The following is a 19642-nucleotide window of genomic DNA, read 5'->3' on the forward strand; positions in this document are numbered from 1 at the left end:
GAATAGGAACAAAGTCTCAACTGTTCTGTTAGGTTTTAAGTCTTAAACTGTCCAATTACTCAGGAGTTGTTTTCCTTTTTCTTAACTTTTCAGTTACCACCTTAGGGTAAACCGTAATATGTGGGGATTTACAATTAGCATGATTTAAATAACCTTAGGAATCATGAATGATTTCTCATACGTTATGTGATGCCCTTCCACCTTGAAATCCCATGAGAATCAAGTTAATCACAAAGTCAAATACATAAAATTAAGATTACATTTTATTGTTTAGGCAATTTCAAAGAACAGAGCATAAAAGGAAAAAGAGAGACATTGAAAAAGGCACTTTCCAACAACATCCAATTTATGAATCCTTTTGTCCTCTTGACACGGGCAGTTGGGGCTTCCTGATAAGGAATTTGATGTTAAAATTGATGGGAAAACCCCACGTTGTACTGCCAATAACTTGTTTTGTTTGGAGAGTTCCTTCTATTAATAGTACAGCTGTACCATCAAATAAAAGTGTGTCTGTTCTTTCCTATTCTTAGATTCATTCTGAGAAGAATATTGAGTTTATGACCATTGCCCAACGGTGTAGCATGTTTCTTTAAACAAAATGTCCTTATTCTTTTCCAAGTTGGATCATAATAACAAAGGCAGTGAAATCTAATGAATACCGTCTTTATGTTTTCTCTGAAAGTGTGTGAGAAACATTGGCTTTTACGAAATGTACACGTGGGAGCTCCCTGCTGGGACAGGCAGTGGGACGAGTTGAATCCAGGAGCTGACGGTCTCGGGTCACCAGCCCACTCAGGACTTTGAAAAGGCCCCTCATAATGCTTACCTCTCTCTATGTAATTTTTCCCCTGTACGGACTGAGAAAGGCAGTAAGCAGGTGAAGTTCTTCCCAACTCTGAAGAGCTGGGATTCGCTGTAGACGGAGTAAAGAAAGTGACGTTTAATAGCTTTTAATCCTACTTATTCATTTATCTGTTTTTAAATTGTATTGGGGCATAGCTGATACACAGCGCTGTCTTAGTTTCAGGTTTACAGCAAGTTGAATCAGTTATACATAGCCCATCTATCTACCTTTTTTCCCAAATAGGTTATTACAGAACACTGAGTCGACCTCTCTGTGCTGTACATAGGTCTTTGGTAGTTCTCTCTGTTATATACGGTAGTGAGTGTGTGTAATTCCCACCCTCTGAATTTACCCCCCCTCAGGGGTTTCCCTTTTGATAACCCTAAATTGACCTCAAAATCTTCAAGTCTGTTTCTATTCTACAAACCAATTCTTTTGTTGTCTTATTTTTTATTCTTTTGCAGCATTTTTATTATCTACTTTTTATTTTAAAAAAAGCAACATTGAAGAGTAGATATTATAAGGAATTATCTGTATGTTTTATCACAGAAACAGTTTTATCATTATTATTATGACTATGACTTGCGTGGAACTGAAAGTCAGTTTTTCTTCATTATCCAGGAGTATCAGGTGGCAAGTGCCTTTTGATGCAAGGACGATGTCGTGTGGTGGCTGAGGGTAGACTTGCAGATACGGCTGCTCGTGTCTGAATCTGGGTCTCTCTAATAGGCCATGGTCGCACCCCATTCCCTAAGGTCGAACTTGTGCCTTGAACACAGATTTCTTTGCTTGGTGGGGTATTGGTGGACTGAAGGTAGACACAGCCAAATTCAAAATGAATAAGAATTCAGTTAATCCTAGATCCCACGTCTAAGAGCATCTGTTTTTCGACTGTGAAATACCAATTTTACTTTAGGATGTTGCATAAATTGTCCTGTCTCAGACAGATAGTCTTTGTCTCATGGATCATTATTTGGGAACTATCACTACACAATATCGAGAATGAGAACCTGATATGTCATCTAACCACAAGCGTATAGATTCAAAAATAGCTGTCAACCTGTTTGCATACCATCCCAGGATTTGTTTCTTTCTCAGCTCTGTGTTTTTGTGTATTAACACGGCAAAGCTCAGTTCACAGCAGCAATGCAATTAGCAAGCTCGCTGAAAAACTACCTCCGTTTGTGGCTGCTAATGTATTTGCTATAGATTTTAGTGACAGAAATAGTGATATTAATGTCGTCAACATCCGTGTCACAGCTTGCAGGCATCATGTAAACCAAAAGGTTACGTTTTAAATTATGAGAGGCTGGGTTTAAAAAAAAAAAGAGCCCTTCATTTTTCTGACCTGTCCCATTAGAGTTTAAGATTATGTTATAGGTGCTCAGAATTAATCATAACATGTTGGGCCAGGTGGAAATAAAATATAATGTGGGACGTCTGTACCCTTGATTTAAAATATTTCTATAATCTCTCTAATAAGATAACCTTCTCTTTTGTGAATAACCTCTACATGTAGCCAGATTAATTTGTTTGCATTTTTACCATCAGACGTATTCTCATTAGGACCCATTGCTTTGCTTTGAGAGTCTGAATATCCAGGAAGACAACTGATGGAAAAGATTGAGTGTTGAATTACTCAGAGCAGCATATACACACATGCGTATGGATGTAGGCGTGTACACATTTCCTATTTTCTAAGTGCCCGACTATTTGTTTAATGTCCCTCATAACCTTATGGGGCTGGTATTGTTATGCCCACATTCAGGATGAGAAAACTGAGATTACATCACTTGCCCAAGATCACACGACCATCAGGTGATGGTGCCGAGGTAACGTAAAGTGTGATCCGCCTCCAAAATCGATGCTTTTAAGGATGAGTCATTTCTAGACTTGTAACTATGTTCATAGTTATAATTCGTAACCATCATTCCCATGGGTTTTGACACCAGTTTTCTTCTTACTGGAGCATACTTTGTTGTTTTGGCTCCCTCCCTCCCTCCCTCCCTCTCTCTCTCTCTCTCTCTCTCTCTCTCTCTCTCTCTCTCTCTCGCCTTTTTCTTTTTTTTTTAAAGGTTAGGATTGAAGAGTAGGTCAGGCTGGTCCTTTGGGTCGTATGCCTGTGTGCACTGGTGGGGGCAGTGATGGCAGTTTTCCGAGGATGCTCGAAGGCTGACGTCGCTTCTGCTCCCACTGATTACCTTCCCTACGTGAACGTCATACCCTGAAAGCAAAGAGCACCAGTTGTTTTTGGCATCCTCCCCCCTTTTTTTAAGCCCCTCCTCAAACTGTAGAAAAATCTTTAAATCAGTGACAAGCCATTGTTCTGTGAGACCTCCAGTGCTTTAAAAAGACTAAAAATGAGACCCATTTATTAATTAGGAGAATTAAAAACAAAATGGAACCAGAAACCCTGCTATCCATGGCTAGAGTCTTGCTTGAGACATTTCTTTTTTTAATTGAAATTTAGCTGATTTCCAATATTGTGTTAGTTTCAGATGTACAGTAAACCGATTTATTTATATTTATATTTCATCTAAATATACATATACACAAATATACGCATGTTGTGCTACTGTCCCATGCCCACATTAAATATTTGGAGATCACACCCCTGCATTTGCAGAAACTTCTTTTTTTTTTTTTTGGCTTTTTTCTTTTTAGGGTCCCACCTGGGGCACATGGAAGTTCCAGGTTAGGGGTTGAATCAGAGCTGTAGCTGCCGGCCTACATCACAGCCACAACAACGCGGGATCCGAGCCTCGTCTTCCACCTATACCACAGTTCGCAAGAACGCCCAATCCTTAACCCTCTGAGCAAGGCCAGAGACCGAACCCACGTCCTCGTGGATATTAGCCAGGTTCATTAACCACTAAGCCAAGACAGAACTCCAAAAACTTATTTTCAAGGAGATGTATTTTTAAAAACCTGTTCACTGCTTAATCATTAACAAGGTTAGCTATGATGTTTATTCGTTTAATGTGCTTGTTTATTTATCAACTGTTTACTCTAGCTATTGCCACTGAGGCTTCCTGCTAGATGCTAAGGATTGGTAGTATTAAACACACACTATCAGAGAAAGCCAGATTGATGCAATTTGTTGCACAAAACGACACATCTTTCTACAACCTAGGTCTTAGTCATTGATGCAGAGAGAAATTTCTTCAGCTTTGTACTAAAACCTATGAAGTTTTTGCTATCTCTAGAAAGCCTAGAGATATGAAACCTAGAAGGATTTATTTTATTAGAAATTGAGAGCTGGTTTTATTTGCCTTAAAAATCAGTGCAAAGTTTTGTTTTGTTTTTTTAAACTCAGACAAATTGGAAGCTACCCATAGGAAAGCAGAAATAGTTCAGCTGTTTTTGCTACTTTTTTAAAAACTCATGTTTCAGGTCAAGATTTAGTGAGTGAAGCATGAAAGATATTTCGGCATCTGGTTGGATTCTTCCATTGAATGCTGTTTATTCTTAGTGGGGTTGTGGTTTGGAAATGAGGTGATCTTGGAGTTCAGAGAATCAGGTATTTTGACCTTCCTGTTCTATTAAATAACGCGGCTACTCAAAGAATGCGTGAAGTTTCAGATCGTAGTCAGACCATATTTGAAGAAAAATCACTTGTGGAATAATTCAGATGCCAGTGACTTTAGAATTTTCAAATTCTGGAAAAAATAAGTACCTCAAGATGCACGCTATTAAGTCACTAATAGGAAGTTTTCTGAAATTCCCAGAAACTGTGAACAAGGGATCAAGGGTATTGTGTGGGTTGCTCTTCAAAGGCAATCGAACAATAGTGGTGATTGTAGCATTTGGTCCCTAAATGGTATTAACGTTTGGCTGTTGCATGGATTTCATTAACTTCTGTGCGATGGCTGTTGTAAAGAACTTGCCAAAGAAGATTTGCATACCAGAAAAAAAGTAGTCATGGAATTTATTCATTAGCTTTTTTACCCAGGAAAGGCTTACAAATGCAAAGGTTTGACTTTGGATGGCATTCATTTGGATGCTTCACTAGGCCCGGTATCTTTGCATTGCAGGCTGCCTAAATTTGGAAGAATTCAGCCCCGTTGATTTTCTGTGTTCTTTGCTGATTTACACTGGAAGATAGTGGTTTGCAAGGCCAGATAGTCAAAGAATTTCACCATTTCAAGGGCTGTTGAAGGCCTATCACTCCAGACTATTTTAATCCATCACAGAGTCACCAGGAAAATAGGTATTAGGTATAGGTATTTAGCTTTTATAGGTATTTAGGGTTTTATAGGTATTTAGGGTTAGGGTTAGGGTATGGTTACTAGGTATAGGTATTTAGCTTTTATAGGTATTTAGGTTTGTTGTTGTATTGTGTTTGTTTGTTTGTTTGTTTGTTTTACCTTAACCGTGTAGTATTTTTCTTTTCATGTTTTCTTGATCATTGCATTTCACTCCTAATTAAATCCCTCATGTCACTGCGGGTGTTACAAAAGGGGGGGAGGCATGACTTTCGCCTTTGGGTTTTGAAGATTGATTTAAAAATGACAAGGTTTTGATTAGCGACACCTACTGATCCTTAAATGACTATTTAAACGTTTGTTTTCCTTCTCTCTGATTTTAGATGTGGCCTGGAAAAACAAACCAAAAAACCAAAACCAAAGGTATTTCTGATGCTTGAGTTGAGCGGACGCTGAGATGTGTCAGCCAGCCCTGATCTTGGCAAATACAGTTTCGAATGGTATGTCCTTCCCTTTCTAGAGCCACGGCAGTTCAGCGCTATCATTCTTCCTCACAGTGATGGTGTTTAACTTACGAAAGTTATATATATATATATATATTTTTTTTTTTCTGGAAAAATAACATTCACTTTTCAGATTCACTTTGGTGGTCGTTAGATTTGTCATCCTGTCTCAGGTCTTGTGAGGGCGAACCTCATTGATAAGAAAGGTCCGTTTTCGACAGAGAAGAAGAGCAGCCAAGACCAGTGCAGCCCCAGTGGCTACGTTCACAAAATAGGCTGGAGAGAATTCACCCCAAAGGGAGGCTGAGCCCAGTGGGGTTGGTGGGCTTGGGTTCCAAAAGCATCCCTCTTGCTAGAGGTAGCTGGAAGTCTGGGGCAGAGAAACAGCAGGCTGCAGAACAGAAGGCGAGGCAGGACTCCAGGCCTGTAGATGGAGTCAGAAGATGAAATCGGGCAGTTTGGGGTTAGTAAGTGCAAACGATTGCATTTAGAATGGACAAGCAATGAGGGCCTGCTGGGACAGCACAGGGAACTATATCCAAACACTTGCGATGGAACATGATAGAAGGTGACCTGAAAAAAAGAATGCATATAAATGTATAAATGGGCCACTTCATTGTACAGCTGAAATGGACAGAACATTGTAAATTACCTCTGATAAAAAAATTAAGACCTAAAAAGATGACAGAATCAGGAAAATGGGGCAGGAACCTGAGTCTCACTGAGTTTTTGGCCCCCAGGACCTCAGGTCTTTGCCCGTATGTTTTCTGGCCCTCCATATACCCAGCTGCTGGGAATCAGGTGAACAAGATCAAGGGAAGTCGAAACTGCATCAGGTTGGGTAAAGCAGTTGGAGCGGCACAATTCGAGTTTTGAAGGAGGTCAAGCATCATTTTTCTGTTTGTGTCTGTAACTGAAAACAGTAGCATCCATTTGGCCAAGAGTCTTCATGCAGCCTTCGGAGGGCCTGAATATTCTCAGTGAGATTGTTATGCCACAGGTTTCAGAGCGATGCTGGCGCACAGGGCACTATGCTCCACCCTCTTCAATTTGCCTCCCGATAATAAATAATGTAAACAATGCTAAAATTCAGTGAAAGCCCATGTCACAGGGAAACAAACCCCTAAACATTAAAATGACAGAAGAGTCCCCAAACAGAGTGGGAAGTCCTGGAGTGGTGGCCTCACCCTAGTAAAACTGAATCATCAGTACAAGCAGGTTCTAATAAACCATTCAGGGTGATAAAGGGGCGCTGTTATGTTCCAAAGCCCAGAAGGCTCTGCTGTAGCCAGAACCACAAAGTGAAGAGGTTAAAAGACTTTAAATGGGATTGCCATGGCTTTCTTCAGCAAAAGACAGGGCAACAGGCAGATAATATGCCTTTATTAATGTACAGATGAGAACACGAATACAAATGAAAAGTGTCTGGGATGCTAGACAATCTGGTTTGCCTCATTCAAAAATTTAGGGGAACAAGAGCCAGAAAGAAGACAAATTTTACAGACACAATCCCAATAAGTCTTTTTGGATAATGAATCAACACCTTCTGTTGAATAAAAGCTTCCAAAGGAAAAGTAATTGATCCAGTCATGTTCATTAAAAGTAATTGATCCAGTCAGTACCCCCCATGTGTCAAGCACTGTGCTAGGTCCCAGTACCCTTCAAAAAGACACAATATGCTTATTTACAGTGTCGTCTCTGACACATCAGGCCTAGAAATGGGCAAGCACTTATCCTCTTTCATGTTGTTCGTATAAAACCTATGCAAAACTTTAAAAGAAAAGGCTATTCTTTTAAAAAGTTTTGCATTCATTATTTTGACATTCCTCTCATTTTTGTCTATAGCAGTCTGACCACTTCTGACCCTTGGCCCTGGGAGGTTAAATAAAAAGGAATGGAATGCTGCTGGTGCAGCCCTAAAAAAATAAAAAACAAAAAAACCCCAAAAACAGAGAGCATGGAGTTGAAGAGGCAGTGAGTTTCATAAATCTGAGATATTATCCTTCTGCAACATAATGTGTTATGTGAGAGACTAAGAGCCCTTAGATAAACACTAACATTAATTGTTATAAATATTACCTGCTGTTATGACATGGAATTTATGACCACATTTGGCAATTTAAAAAAGGATATGAAATATTTTGTATCATTTTGATACAATTTCCTGGCCCTAGACCTCTGGCACTGTACTAAAAAGTCATGCTTTCAATTTCATCACAAAGTCGTCACACATTAAAGTCTAATGAGAAAGGACCTTTCATTTCCGTGGTGTCCTGCCCTATTGTTTTTAAAATGGGTTTCAGGAATGAAGATGCAAACGTGAATGGAAAAAAGATTAATTGTGGCATTCTTCTCTTCTTCCTGTGCTTTCTCACATGATATAAAGATAAATGTGGCTGTTTATTTAGTTTTAAATTTGAGCATGTTTTAATAGTTGAAGAAAATACTGAATCATAATGACAAACTTTCCTGGGATGACTCATAATATTTTCAACCTTCTTTTGTGGCAAAATTTGATGCAATCTACAGTTTTCCCCAAAGGGGTTCTTTCGTTTATTTTCTTGGGGGCATCCTAATGGGTTTTGCAATAGATCAGATGTGCTAATACCCTGCTCTTTTGATGAGACTGTGATTAACTCTGTAACAGTGTGTGTGTGTGTGTGTGTGTGTGTGTGTGTGTGTGTGTGTGTGTGTGTGGTTGAGGGGTAGGTTCACCAGATTATTATTGGTTTTTTTTTTTTTTGTCTTTTTAGGGCCACACCCATGGCATAGGGCAGTTCCCAGGCTAGGGATGGAATCAGAGCTGCAGCTGCCAACCTATGCCAGAGCCACACCAATATGGAATCTGAACCACCTCTGCGACCTACCCCACAGCTCGTGGCAATGATGGATCTTTAACCCACTGAGCGAGGCCAGGGATTGAACCACATCCTCATGGATATTAGTCAGGTTCTTAACCTGCTGAGCCACAGCAGGAACTCCCAGATTATTGTTGATTCTTAATCTTGCTTCAGAACTGGCGTCACTTTAAAGTGGTTACCATGTAGAATGAGGAGATGGTCAGAGGGTCTCTTCCAAAGTGTGCAAGGATAAATCCTTAGGGAGAAAAATATTTCCATTAGTTTAACCATAAGTCACTAGCGTTGCGGGTTTGGCTGACCATCGAACCAATAGGGTACCTGTGCACATAGATCTGATTTTGGATGGTTTTTTGGCATGGATGTTGTTCACACGACAGGTAACTAGTTTCATAAGGTAGCTTAAAGTTGACAGCCTTTGTCCAATTGCAGTGGTCAATGATGTAATTCTTTATGTGTCTATGTAAATGGACTTTCAAATTAAATTTTTTTAATTTTGTAGGTTTATTTTATTTATTTATTTATTTTTTGTCTTTTTAGGGCTGCACCGGGGGCATATGGAGGTTCCCAGGCTAGGGGTCGAATTGGAGCTGTTGCCGCCGGCCTATGTCACAGCCACAGCAACGCCAGATCCGAGCCGCATCTGCGATCCACACCGCAGGTCACAGCAACGCGGGATCCTTAACCCACTGAGCGAAGCCAGGGATTGAACCTGAAACCCCATGGTTCCTAGTCAGATGCGTTAACCACTGAGCCAGGATGGGAACTCTTAATTTTGTAGGTTTAAATTAAAGCTATCAGCCCTTGGTATAAACCTTTCCACGTTCCTAGGATGATATGGAAAGATCAAAATTGACTATAACCAACCAACCAAACAAACAAACAGAAAGTGATAAACAAACCACACTTGTGGTAATTCTATCACTAGCATCTGGAAGGCTGCTTTAGTCACTGTAAAGATGAAGCACCATGGCCCCATGTGAATAAAAAGACTTCCCTTCAAGGGGGGATGCACTTTCTTCCCAGTGTTTCCTTCCTTGTCCACGAGATAACTGCCCTGTTTGATCATTGCTCGCTGGGGTAGCATATTGGCCACCTGTCTTGTATTTCCACTCGTTGGAAATGCCAAGATCCAGAAAACAACTGGGCAGACAGTATCGTCAGGGTGGGAGAGTTGGTAGAAATATGTCACACTCTGAGTAGTATAGTTTCCACAAGAAAATATTGGGTGGGTGCGGATGGCATTTGTACTGGCAATGACAGCTTTCATCCATCCAAGGTGAAAAGAACCAGGTAAGGGATGTGGTGTTTAGGGTGAGTCCAGTAGACAAAGTCCTACCAGAAACTGGTAATTGGGCCTTTTTTGATTCAAGAGAAGCCTTCGGAGTTCCCATTATGGCTCAGCCATTAATGAACCCGACTAGCATCCATGAGGACATGGGTTCGATCCCTGGCCTCGCTTGATGGATTAAGGATCTGGCATTGCCGTGAGCTGTGGTGCAGATTACAGATGCACCACAGATCCTGTGTTGCTGTGGCTGTGGTGTAGGCTGGCAGCTACAGCCTCGATTAGACCCCTAGCCTGGGAACCTCCCTATGCTGCAGGTGCGACCCTAAAAAGATTAAAAAAAAAAAAAGAAAAAGAGAGAGAGAGAGACGCCTGCCACCAGCCCCCGAGTGCACAGATGATGGGGAGAATACGTTTCGCTGGTCATTGGTAAACGCTGGAAGCAACTGCAAAATATCTCCCGATTCCTGGAAGAATGAACAGAAAGCAACAACAGCAAAAGTAAAACTTACATAGAGACCATAGAAAACACTCCCCATCAAGGTAAAGGAAACATCCTTCTGAAAAGTCAGAGGAAGCAGCTTATGGAAGTACTTTGTACGAGGAGCTGGACAAAGGCAAACTATTTGGATAGGTTAAGATAAGATCTTAACGATAAGACAGATGAGGATTCAGCTTGTCTGAAACAGTCTCAGAAAACCACAGAAAAGGCTCAGTGACAAGAAAACAGTGTACGAAGGAGATGGAACTGACGCAGAAGAATTTCTGTACCATGATAAAGTCAGTAGGAGAGTTCACGTCTGGGTTGGGGGCCAGCGAAGAACAGAGCTGATACTCGGAGAATTACGTCAGTGAGCAGAGGACTTACTTGAGAAGCAAGAGTCCGTTAAAGGCAGGGGCATACGTACAATCAACTTAAATATTGAAAAGGAAGATGGCATTTCTGAAGAATAGAGCATGGAGATTCGAACCTGAAGGCATCTCACACAGGAAAAGAAAACGGATATTCACCATTGTCATTGACAGTTTCACCAGTGGAAAAACGGTCTGATTTGCAGATCCAAACGTTTCCATGTGCCCCCGTCAACCTCAGTTAAGCGAGAGCACAGACAAAAAGAGTGACTGCTCAAACTCTTAATCTCCAGAGTACATCACAAACTGGAGTTCCCATCGTGACTCAGCAGAAACAAATCTGACTAGGAACCATGGGGATGCAGGTTCGATCCCTGGCCTTGCTCAGTGGGTTAAGGATCCGACATTGCTGTGAGCTGTGGTGTAGGTTGCAGATGTGGCTTGGATCGCACATTGCTGTGGCTGTGGTGCAGGCTGGCGGCTACAGCTCTGATTCGACCCCTAGCCTGGGAACTTTCATATGCCGTGGGTGTGGCCCTAAAAAGACAGTAAATAAATAAATAAATAAATCTTCAACGCTTTCAGACAGAACAACAACAAAGCCACTATTAAAAGGGTGCAGGGAGTTCCTGTTATGGCTCAGCAATAATGAACCCAACTAGTTACCCTTGAGGATGCTGGTTTGATCCCTGGCCTTGCTCAGTGGGTTAAGGATCTGATGTTGCTGTGAGCTCTGGCACGGGTGGCAGATATGGCTCCAATCCAGCATTGCTGTGGCTGTGGTGCAGCTGCAGCTCTGCGTCAACTCCTGGCCTCGGAACTTCCCTATGCCATGGTTGCGGCTCTAACAAGAAAAAGGCAAAAAACAAATAAGTAAATAACAGGGCACAAAATCAAGCAGCTTTGAGCTAAAGACCTGAGAAAAGTGGCAAATCAACCATTGAAACTTGAGAAGAAACTATCCCGTCTCAACAACTGTGCAGTCAGCTGGTCGTGCGAATTTTCTTCTGTGAACACAAAAGACAGATATTCTACTCATGTTATAACCGTGTTCAAAATGTATTCTCTTGTGTCAGTTAAAACTTATTTCCATTGATAGCAGGATTAATCCATATTAAAACCTAAAATCAGGAAGAAAATGACAGAAAATGTGGAGAGTGTTATTTAGCATAGCAGCTTCATTACTGTAAAATTATCAGGGTCCAATATCAGGAGACAGTCATGCAGCTGGGCCATATGGGCAGAAATAACATTACGGCAAAAACATGAATGCCATGGCTCAGGAAAACGTTTGCTATGTAATCAGTAGACTGTGAGCTTCACGAGGACAGACCCAGTGGCTGGCGCGTTGTTCTATCCCTAGCACTTAGGGCAGTTTCTGGAGCAATACATATGTTCTGACTGTAATAAATAAAGAATGATTAATTTTTTGGCAGAATAGAACTTGTCTATAAGGATACTGCAGGTATCACTGCAGGTACGTCTATCCCTGTTATGGGGGACACAGTAGCAGCTGAGACACCCGACCCATGGCTGCTGGGTAGAGGTGGAGGGGTCTGGAGCTAAGTTTTGCTCATGACAGAAGCAGGAGGAATGTTCTGTGCCCGTCTATACCACGCTTAACACATGTTTGCAGTTATCTATAGATCAATCTAGAGTGTAAAACTCTTCAAGTGCTCTTAGGCAATTGTTTGTGGAATTTAATCAATTCTAATAAAAGAACCTGCAGAATAGGGTGATGGACGACGTATTGGACCCTACTTTTGTAATAGAAACGTATATCTGGATTAATGCTTTACGTGAAATGTCTGTATCTCCCCCCGCCCCCCCCAAAAAATTAATAAGCTGAAGCCCTAACCCCCAATGTGACTGTATTTGGAGATAAGCCAGTGAAGTGGTGACAAAGATTAGATGAGGTCATAAGAGGGGCTCTGACCCCACAGGATTAATGTCCTCATAAGAATGGACATGAGAGTTCTCTCTCTCTTTGCATGCCTGAAGGACAGGCCACCTGAGGACAGAGCAAGATGTCAGCTGCCCACAGCCCAGAAGAGAACTCTCATGGAATCTGCAGATACTGATTTTGGCCTTGAAGGCTCTGAAACTGTGAGAAAATACGTTTCTGTGATGCAAGTCACCTTGTCTGGGGTCCTTTGTTATGGCAGCTCAAGAAGTCTCAGGTAGTTAGTGATCTATGGTAGGATATGCGGAATCTTTGTTTGTTTGTTTATTTGTTTTTGGCTGCATCCAGGGCATGTGGAAATGCCTGGGCTAGGAATCACATCCACGCCACAGCATCGACCCTAGCTGCTGCAGTGGCAATGCTGGATCCTTAACCTGCTGTGCCACAGGGGAACTCCAGGGTATGTGGAATCTTAACTTTATTCACCTCGAATGTTTCCAAAATCCTGAAGCCAGATTTTTTAGATGAGGGCTCAGGCTCGGGTCCCTCCCTTTGGTTGTGGTCTAGCACGGTGGCTTTCCCACCCTAAAGAGTGACATTGTGGGTAGTTATTGAAGGGCAGGAACAGAAACAGAATGGCGGTGGACAGTGTGAAACTTGAGCTCTGCTTCTTTCTAACTTTGAGTCCTTTTCTCTGCTTCTTACTTTTCTCAGTGACACCTGTTTTTTCTATATCATGGGGGTCCCAGGAAGGTCCAGTGATATCATGTGTGTGAAACTGCTTTGGTTTCCAAGAATACTATACGAATGTACGGGATTTATAAAAAGTGCCACTCTTAAGCCTGGGAAAGGAAGGCTTAGCTAAGTGGCCATGCATGAGAGGAACTGCTCTGGCGTAGTCTAGCCCTGCCCCTGGCTGCAGTGAGAAGAACCCCTGGAGTCAAGCAGAAGAGTCCACCCAGAGCCAAGCCCAGCTTCTGCCCTGTGATCTGGGTACCTGAGACCCTGAATTTCCTACTGGAAGACTCCTTAGCTTTAGAGCCCAGCGTGGCCTCTTCCTCTGCCCCACCTTCCTGGCCTCTATCATGGGGGTGGCTTGCTTCTAGGTCTGAGAGGTGCACAGGAGGTGGTGGTTCAGGGGAGGAGGCAGATCTCGACTTGCCGGCTGAAGTGTTCACAGATGCAGATGTGTATCCCCAGGTGGTGCAGGAAGGAATCTGGGGAGGGAAAAGCAGGGGTAGGACCAGGCCTGGGGCACGAGGTATGTGGGCGTCTGCATCCTCTTTATCAAGCCCTGAAAATGTTAGGATGCATCTTTATGCGTCTCCTGGGTTCAGTCGAACTGTGTGAGTTGGGCCTAATCTAGTCTGTCTGGGTCTCAATGGTTTTGAATTATTAAAAGAAATTATGTGATTCGTCCACAGATTTGGGTACATAAAACCTACTTCTGCCAAAATTCTGTGGTAAATATTAGTTTTTAAGCTAAACTCTCACTTAGAAAATTCATACCCACATTAGTTTTATTGGCTTCCCAATATCCATTTCATTACATGTATAGTCATCTCCTTTCCGGATTTTAAATGTTTCAATGGACTTTATAAATGATCTTCCTTCTGCTTTTACCTAATATGAATTTTCTTGTTTCAACTTTTCAGATCCCATAATTAGTATTTAGCGTTTTTTAATCATGTATCTTTTTTCATTTTTATTAGTTGTCATTACAGCTGATTCTTTTATTCTAATAATAAAATAGCATTTTCTTATCGCTGCTTAATTTATCTTTCACCTTTGCTTTCATATTTTAATAAGATTTATGCCTACATTGAGCAGACATTATGGTATGGCTTGTCTGGGGCACAGATCATCATAACCCATTCAAAATTTGAGGTTTCAAGGCGCGAGCTGAGATTGGATTTCTTAACTTAATTTGACTACAATAACTGGGGATATTTTATGAATAAAATTATCACATAATCAAAAAATGTTTTAAATGGGTAACTTTGTTTTAACTTAAATTGACATAAGGGAGTCTGTGAGCTGGCCTAAGATTCATCGCATTTTTTCTCCGGGAGAATCCCAAGAGGTCAGTTTATAAACAAGTAATTATTGAACACACCCAAGAGGATCTGGTTCTTATTCCCAGATCTGCCATTAAGCAAATTGCTTAATACCCTTGTCTTCATTTGCACAAGGTTGCACTGAGGATAAAGTCAGAGACAATAGATGAAGCGATACCTTGGAAAGCTGGAAGCGTGTGCAGTTAGAACGTGTCATCATTGATAGTGATACAGTTGTTCCATAATGCTCATGATGCACAATGTACATGAGGCAAAGCAAAGTTGTATTTTCATGGTGAAAATTCTTTACCTAGCTGGCGGCTCTATTGCTGCATGTGTAACGGAGGTCTTGTGATTTCCTGCCCTGTTTAATATAGTCACCTTATTTCAGGCGGGGTTGGGCTTGAAGGAAACCTCTCTGTCCCCTACTTTTATGACAGATGAAGACGACACTGTTGCAGAAAATGACAATATATTTCTTGGATTTCTTTCATGCGTTACAGCTACAATTTGGTGGGGAAAATGTGTAAGTGAAAAAATACTAACCACATGTGTGGTCTTGGATTAACGTTTTATAGACTCGGGCTGGAGAATGTCAAACGCCAGGAGGGACACGGACGGGGCAGCCTGCTCACATTTGAGTCCAAGCTCACTCCCTACCAGAGGTATATTCCTGGGCAAATTCTTAACCTCCGTATGTTTTATTACCTACCAACTGTGGATTACTAATATGCATTCCCTAGATTGTGTTTGGACCCTGGCACATAGAATTCGAACTAGAAATGTTAGTATTTCATGGTTAATAACCTGGAAAATAATTGGCTGTCCTCTGTAGATCTCAAGTTTGAAAAAAATGTTTAAACGTTTATATTGTGCTAAAATATGCATGATATACCATTGATCATTTTAACTATTCTTTAAGTGAAGCATTCAGTGGAATTAAGTATGTTCACAGTATCGTACAACCATCACCACTCTCCATCTCCTGAACTTTTTGATGACTCCAAACTAAATTCTATACCTATCAAATAAGTTGCTCCCACCACCCTTTCCCTGGCAACCCCTGTTCTACTTTAGTCTCTATGAATTTGGCTACTCTAGGAACCTCAAATAAGTGGAATCAAACAATAGTTGTTATTTTGATAGTAGCATCCTAAAGGGTGCGAGGTGATATCTCACTGTGGTTTCGACTTGCATTTCCCTGATGCAGAGTGATATTAAGCATCTTTTTATATCCTTTTTGTATATCCTCAAAGGGCTGGAGGTGGGTATTCAAGTCCCATCTTTAAAACTGGTTGTTTTTGTTTTGTTTTTATACTGAAGTTGAATTTTCATCCCAATATTTTAAATTAAGAACATTTTTTCTTTGGTTGTCAAGATGTAAAGTCTGAGAAAATTCTGCTAAGTACAGAGTAGCATCAATTCTAAGATTGTGTATTAAAATACATAAATATTACAAAACAAATATTTCCACAGGTATACTTTCTTTTTGTCTTCATCCAGAGAAGCTTTCTTTGATGGATATGAAAAATCTTATCAAATAAGTTGTGTTTACTTATGATTATTTTGAACCCTTAGCCAAAATTAGATATTACAAAATAAAGTACTTAATTTCATTTTATTCTCATATAACATATAAAGCTATCCAATTGAAATTTAGATTTTTTTATTAAAAGTTTCTTTTAGCTAATTGAGATAGCCCAGAGTAATTTAGAATTTCAAAATTTAATCTTGTACAACATTTTAAGTTTTACTTTAAAATGTATCAAGCTCCTCCCCTACTTTGTGGGCATAAATTTCAATTGCATTCTGTTTTCAATAATTGCAATTTGAAAAAAATTAAGGTCTTATATATGCTCTTGGGTCAAATAAAGATATATATATATATACACACCACTTTTTGTGTTTAAGAAGCTAACTGTCTAAGGTGGCAGGTGGATTGGTGTGATGGAGAAGAAGAATAGCAAACAATCATAGTAAAATTAATAATAAGAACCCAGGAATATCAAATTCATGGGAGAAAAACAATACCATAAACCATCTCTTTGTTTTCCAGTTTGGCCAAATGGAATATGTAACCCAGGAAATCCTACTTTTTTTGCAGTAGTGATGTCCTCGGAGATAAAGTTGATATATATACACGTCACTTGATATGGAATTTAGGAAATGAATTTATATCAATGGGGCAAGTACAGAGACCAAAATGGGAATGAGAGAAAAGGTAAATAGTGAACCTCATTCTAGAAATGAGCCAGGCAGGGTTAGAAGTAGGAGTTTTAGATTCATCGAATTTAGCAGTAGTATTTTTTTTTTTTTTTTTTTTTTTTAAGGGCTGCACGCGTGAAGCACATGGAGGTTCCCAGGCTAGGGGTCAAATCGGAGCTGCGGCTGCCGGCCTACACCACAGCCACAACAACGCTTGGGATCCAAGCCACATCTGTGACCTACACCACAGCTCATGGCAATGCCCAATCTTTCACCCACTGAGCGAGGCCAGGGATCGAACCTTCCTCCTCACGGATACTAGTCGGGCTTGTTACCGCTGAGCCACGATGGGAACTCCAAGCAGTAGTATTTAAAGCCAACATCCGTGTGGAGAAGTGGAGATAAACCAGGAAAGGATAAATGAGGGACTCTCTGCTCAACAACCCCTTTTGGGCTGGGGCATGCCACTTCTCAGAGGGTGGGCTCGCTGTTTTGATGACATCACTTTGGTCAGTGAGGACGGATCTGGGCCCTGGTGAAATGTGTTCTTGGAGGCTGAGACTGACGCTCTGAAAGGGAGGCTGTGGCACCACACCTGGAATCCAGCTCTCACGACATCTGCTCTAAGGGGTGGATTCCAACCTTCTTCTCTGGGGGAGGTTCAATTTCCTGACGCCACCTTTGTCTCTGAAAAGTGTTGCCTACCAAATATTTTTAAGAAAAGGTGGATTTCGATTCATTTTCCCATAGGATTGGCTTCAGAAAGTCTCAGTAATCTTGTGCTCTCTAGAACTACCCAAGGAGCCCTCCAAACCAGAAAAAATAGAATTCGGGTCATTCTGAACAATTTCCCCACAGCCTTTGCTGAGACACCTGTGAATCAAGACTTGGTTAAATTGTCACTGCTCATTGATCACCTGTGAAAAAAGCAAAGTGCTTTGTGTACCAGGGATAGATATATAAAAACTCTTGCTTGGTAGGCCAGAATTACCATTTGTCATGTTTCTCTCTTTCTTTTTAAAATCATATGAGTAATTGTATTCATTTTTTAATTTTGTTTTTGTTGTTTTTTCTATTGTGGCTACCTTGCGGCATATGTACTTCCCAGGCCAAGGATCAAGTTCAGATCTGAACTTACAACCTACGCTGCGGCTCTGGCGATGCTGAATCCTTTAACTCACCCTGCCTGGCCTGGATCAAACCTGCATCCTGGCGCTACAGAGACACCTCAGATCCAGTTGTGCCGCCATGGGAACTCCTTGTCATATTTCTTAAAGCCACAACACATTGACTCATAACTGATACAGTCACTCATTCATTTATTTATGAATAAATCACAATCGACCGCCTCCGATTGGTTAAGACGTTGGGGGCCTTGTGAAGCTCCAGGATGTTAAGGTAGCACTTGGAATTGTAGAACTGGCCATACCGAGGGCTGTGAACAGTTTGACTGAGCCGTAGATATTCCACTTACATGGAAGCAAACAGTGTCTGTTAGAATAATAGCTTAAAAGTGGTGAGGTGTGACTTCAAACAGATTAGATCAAAATTTCAAAATTTGGTCTTGTCTGTTCATCTTTTAAAGCAAGGGACGGCGGAGAAGATGGTGGATCTTGCACTTTCATACGAAGCGTATTTTTATGTAAAGAAGATGGAGTTTTACTTATCCTTGTAAATATTTCATATTGTAGGTAATCATGATAGGAGGTGTTTTCTAATTTTCGACTTAAGAGCCGTAAAGATTAGAGTCTATGACATTGAGGAATTGTAAGAGCCTCCAGGGATGTTTCAGATATAAGAAAGTGCAGCGAGCCTGTCCGTATAACTGATCACACGTCAACCTGGCTGCTTATTCAGAAATCAATGCCACTCGCAGATACGGAGGCACAGTTTCTGAGGCAAAGGGGATGGAATAAAAGATACACTGTAGCTATCTGGTGGCGTTGAGTTTTCAGATCTCCCAATAGGCTACATTTAGAGAGAGAAAGGAAGCCTGGGTCATTGTTCCCGTCACATGAAATGGTTTAAGTGCATAGAGAAATACATCAGCAAGAGTGAAGAATTATAAGAAAGGATGCCAATTGCTTCAAAGTCTTTAGCCCAGGATTACGCTCATATAAAGTTGAGCTCCTACATTCTTGTAAAAAGGCATCCGGATGGGATGTCTCTGGTCTCAGTCAGCAGAGTCTACTGGTTCCCTGAGAAAGTGTAACGACCCCCAGCCCAGCCAGTTCTCACTCCATTTTAATCTCCTCTCCTCCTCCTGTTACTTTCAGTAGATTCTAAATTCCAAAGTGTCTGTTCTATTCATCGGAATCTTAGTGCAATTTGAAAATAATTTGGGGAGTTACCATGGGGGTGCAGCAGAAATGAATCCGACTATTATCCATGAGGGTGCGGGTTCAATCCCTGGCCTCGCTCAGTGGGTTAAGGATCCCACGTTGCTGTGGCTGTGGTGGAGGCTGGCAGCTGTAGCTCGGATTTGACCCCTAGCCTGGGAACTTCCCTGTCCTGCAAGTGTGGCCCTAAAAAGCAAATAAATAAATAAGTAAATAAATAAAATAATTTTATCCATTTCATTGTTCATAGATTCTATATAACATAATGTCCAACAACAGGCTTCCCTCACTTTGCATTTCAAATGTGCTTCTGAGAAGCTGTAAACTGAATGATATGTTCTATGCATTCAGGAAACTAATGATTTGAAAGCACACTATGGCGAATTCTTCTGTAATTCAGGTGTTAGGTAAGCTCGTGGTTCCCTGGATTGGATTTTATTAAACCAGAGTGTTTTTAGTACTAGCACTGATGCAAGACATAATTCACACCAGACGCTGAATGTTCAGTGAAAGCCGCTGAAGCGTAGACTATTTAAATGGCGAAAAAGATACTTTCACCTTTGAAAGATGTTTAAACACCTGCTTGTA

At 41.1% G+C, this 19642-nt stretch overlaps 1 long non-coding RNA gene across 7 annotated transcripts in view; it reads left to right on the top strand.

Moving 5' to 3' along the window:
- The window catches only part of LOC106504312 (uncharacterized), a 289381-nt gene that overhangs the window by 158564 nt on the left and 111175 nt on the right, over nt 1–19642 (top strand). For 3 of the 7 annotated variants that reach the window (XR_014809568.1, XR_014809570.1, XR_014809569.1), the window contains exon 4: nt 5433–5549. This is a non-coding gene — a long non-coding RNA (uncharacterized LOC106504312). Of the gene's footprint in view, nt 1–5432; nt 5629–15088; nt 15176–19642 lie in introns of those variants that run through there. The other 4 variants (XR_014809571.1, XR_014809567.1, XR_014809572.1 and 1 more) reach the window with 2 other exon arrangements.

This window comes from Sus scrofa, chromosome 7 (assembly GCF_054392235.1).
Source record: "Sus scrofa isolate SSC_HxYL_T2T_F1_AM1 chromosome 7, Sscrofa_HxYL_maternal_Yorkshire_Landrace_v2.0, whole genome shotgun sequence".
Lineage (NCBI taxonomy): Eukaryota > Metazoa > Chordata > Mammalia > Artiodactyla > Suidae > Sus > Sus scrofa.